Raw genomic sequence first — 4,494 nt, forward strand, 5'->3', positions numbered from 1 at the left:
CCAGGCATCGGTTCAGGGCATCGACAGCCTCACCTGAAGAAGATGAAAAGGAGAAGTGGAGCTGCGTGTCATCAGCATACTGATGACAACGCACTCCAAAACTCCTGATGACCTCACCCAATGGCTTCATGTAGATATTAAAAAGCATGGGGGACAAGACTGATCCCTGCGGGACTCCATATTGGAGGACCCATGGTGTCGAGCAATGTTCCCCAAGCACTACCCTCTGGAGACGGTCCGCCAAGTAGGAGCGAAACCACTGCCAAGCAGTACCTCCGACTCCCAACTCCGCGAGCCTCTCCAGAAGGATACCATGGTCGATGGTATCAAAAGCCGCTGAGAGATCAAGGAGAATCAACAGAGTCACACTCCCTCTGTCTCTCTCCTGACATAGGTCATCATACAGGGCGACCAAGGCTCTCTCAGTACCAAAACCGGGCCTGAAACCGGACTGAAATGGATCTAGATAATCAGTTTCATCCAATAACGCCTGGAGCTGGTCAGCAACCACTCGTTCCAGGATCTTGCCCATGAATGGGACATTCGCCACTGGTCTATAGCTGTTAAAATTTTCTGGGTCCAAGGAGGGCTTTTTCAGAAGTGGTCTCACCACTGCCTCTTTTAGACAGCTAGGGACCACTCCCTCTCGTAAGGAGGCATTTATCACTTCCTTGGCCCAACCAGCTGTTCCATTCCTGATAGATTTTATTAGCCAAGAGGAGCAAGGATCCAGTACCGAAGTGGTTGCACGTACCAGTCCAAGCACCTTGTCCACGTCCTCGAGCTGAACCGGCTGAAACTCATCCTATAAAACATGACAAGACTGTGCTCCGGACACCTCACTAGAATCAACTGCTATAACTTGGGAGTCTATGTCCCGACGGATGCATGAGATCTTATTCTGGAAGTGACAAAGTTCTTCCCCAGATTATATACGGTGCACCTGTCTGGGGATGGGAAAGTTCCATCTTGTCCTCCCTTGAGACAATTCAAACCAGTTTTTAAAGAAAACTCCTCCGCCTCCCCCCAGGCACGCTGGCTGCATTACTCCAAGCAGAACTTGGCCTCCCCCAAATTAGAGCCTGTGCTCATTATACCCTGTTCAATTTCTGGGAATCTTTAAAAAAACGCTTCTACCAAACTCTCAAAAATCTGCTATGACCAGGGATTAAATGATAGTTTTTGGTGCTCCCGAATAGCGAGCCTACATCACTGTACCACATAACAACCCCGGATTTACTCATTTCGAACCGAGTTAAGTTGAAAGATGCAATTTTTCAACACTGCTTCTGGATTGATCGTCTGGCCATTAATAATTCCAAATTTTCAAGGTGGTATGGAGCAATTAAGTCGGATCATCAGAGGGCTAGTTATGTGTCCTATCCTATGCCAACAAACTTTAGACACGCATTTACTGCCCTAAGGTTCCAGACAATGCCGACGGCGGTCCTGTTAGGCCGCTATAGCCAGGTCCCTTGGGCCCAGCGATTATGTATTTGCGGAGCACAGGTGGCTGAAGATCTACCCCATTACTTGCTGGATTGCCCATTATATGCCCACCCGAGAGCTAAATTCCTTGATGGTTTGTTGTTACAACAGGGAACTTTGCAAGAAATCATGGTCCGTCTTTTATCGGACCAGGACCCATTAGTCACACACAGAGTAGCCCTCTTTGCCTTCGCTGCCCAAAAGCTACAGGTGAAGTATGCTGAAGTTTTGCTAACCAGTTCTTAGTGAGTAGTATCATGAATATGTACTTTTTATCTGTTTTACATGCTGGTATTTTTTTTTTAATACTGTAAATTTTATAATGTATATTGCAAAGGCCTACGGCTAGGCAATAAAGTTTGACTATGACTATGATATTTGCTAATGTTTTAAGTGGTCTATGGATTTTCCAAATAAAAAGGTAAAGACAAACAAAATGAAGTTAGGGGGGAAATGCTCATCAGATCAAAACTGACTGGGGACTCATTTAGTGCAATCAGACTCTGGATAAATTTTAGTTATTCCCACACTGATTTTTTTCCACCTGTCCCTTTTCTGGAGGGAATACATAAGCCAGCTGGCTGAGGTGGCTTGGGAGACCCAGTGCCTGCAGGAGGAAGGGGAATACCACCATCCCTTAAGAACATAAGAGCCTGCTGGATCAGGCCAGTGGCCCATCTAGTCCAGCATCCTGTTCTCACAGTGGCCAACCAGGTGCCTGGGGGAAGCCCGCAAGCAGGACCCGAGTGCAAGAACACTCTCCCCTCCTCAGGCTTCCGGCAACTGGTTTTCAGAAGCATGCTGCCTCTGACTAGGGTGGCAGAGTAGAGCCATCATGGCTAGTAGCCATTGATAGCCCTGTCCTCCATGAATTTGTCTAATCTTCTTTTAAAGCCATCCAAGCTGGTGGCCATTACTGCATCTTGTGGGAGCAAATTCCATAGTTTAACTATGCGCTGAGTAAAGAAGTACTTCCTTTTGTCTGTCCTGAATCTTCCAACATTCAGCTTCTTTGAATGTCCACGAAGTCTAGTATTATGAGAGAGGGAGAAGAACTTTTCTCTATCCACTTTCTCAATGCCATGCATAATTTGATACACTTCTATCATGTCTCCTCTGACCAGCCTTTTCTCTAAACTAAAAAGCCCCAAATGCTGCAACCTTTCCTCGTAAGGGAGTCGCTCCATCCCCTTGATCATTCTGGTTGCCCTCTTCTGAACCTTTTCCAACTCTATAATATCCTTTTTGAGATGAGGTGACCAGAACTGTACACAGTATTCCAAATGCAGCCGCACCATAGATTTATACAACGGCATTATGATATCGGCTGTTTTATTTTCAATACCTTTCCTAATTATCGCTAGCATGGAATTTGCCTTTTTCACAGCTGCCGCACACTGGGTCGACATTTTCATCGTGCTGTCCACTACAACCCCGAGGTCACCGCCAGTTCAGACCCCATGAGCGTATATGGAAAAAGGGTGGGGTATAAATAAAGATAATAAATAAAAATAAATAAATAAATATGTGAAATTAATTTTTTTGCTCCAATATGCATAATTTTACACTTGTTTATATTGAATTGCATTTGGCATTTTTCCGCCCATTCACTCAGTTTGGAGAGGTCTTTTTGGAGCTCTTCGCAATCCCTTTTTGTTTTAACAACCCTGAACAATTTAGTGTCGTCAGCAAACTTGGCCACTTCACTGCTCACTCCTAATTCTAGGTCATTAATGAACAAGTTGAAAAGTACAGGTCCCAATACCGATCCTTGAGGGACTCCACTTTCTACAGCCCTCCATTGGGAGAACTGTCCGTTTATTCCTGCTCTCTGCTTTCTGCTTCTTAACCAATTCCTTATCTACAAGAGGACCTCTCCTCTTATTCCATGACGGCTAAGCTTCCTCAGAAGCCTTTGGTGTGGTACCTTGTCAAACGCTTTTTGAAAGTCTAAGTACACTATGTCCACTGGATCATCTCTATCTATATGCTTGTTGACACTCTCAAAGAATTCTAATAGGTTACTGAGACAGGACTTTCCCTTGCAGAAGCCATGCTGGCTCTGCTTCAGCAAAGCTTGTTCTTCTATGTGCTTAGTTAATCTAGCTTTAATTATACTTTCTACCAGTTTTCCAGGGACAGAAGTTAAGCTAACTGGCCTGTAATTTCCGGGATTCCCTCTGGATCCTTTTGAATATTGGTGTTACATTTGCCACTTTCCAGTCCTCAGGCACGGAGGACCTGAGGAACAAGTTACATATTTTAGTTAGCAGATCAGCAATTTCACATTTGAGTTGTTTGAGAACTCTCAGGTGGATGCCATCCGGGCCTGGTGATTTGTCAGTTTTTATATTGTCCATTAAGCCTAGAACTTTCTCTCTTGTTACCACTATTTGTCTCAGTTCCTCAGAATCCCTTCCTGCAAATGTTAGTTCAGGTTCAGGGATCTGCCCTATATCTTCCACTGTGAAGACAGATGCAAAGAATTCATTTAGCTTCTCTGCAATCTCCTTATCGTTCTTTAGTACACCTTTGACTCCCTTATAATCCAAGGGTCCAATCGCCTCCCTAGATGGTCTCCTGCTTTGAATGTATTTATAGAATTTTTTTTGTGTTGGTTTTTATGTTCTTAGCAATGTGCTCCTCAAATTCTTTTTTAGCATCCCTTATTGTCTTCTTGCATTTCTTTTGCCAGAGTTTGTGTTCTTTTTTATTTTCTTCACTCGGACAAGACTTCCATTTTCTGAAGGAAGACTTTTTGCCTCTAAGAGCTTCCTTGACTTTGCTCGTTAACCGTGCTGGCATCTTCTTGGCCCTGGCGGTACCTTTTCTGATCTGCGGTATGCACTGCAGTTGAGCTTCTAATATAGTGTTTTTAAACAACTTCCAAGCATTTTCAAGTGATGTGACTCTCTGGACTTTGTTTTTCAGCTTTCTTTTTACCAATCCCCTCATTTTTGTGAAGTTTCCTCTTTTGAAGTCATATGTGACCACGTTGGATTTTCT

This window comes from Rhineura floridana, chromosome 5 (genome assembly GCF_030035675.1).
Source record: "Rhineura floridana isolate rRhiFlo1 chromosome 5, rRhiFlo1.hap2, whole genome shotgun sequence".
NCBI classification, from domain to species: Eukaryota; Metazoa; Chordata; class Lepidosauria; order Squamata; family Rhineuridae; genus Rhineura; species Rhineura floridana.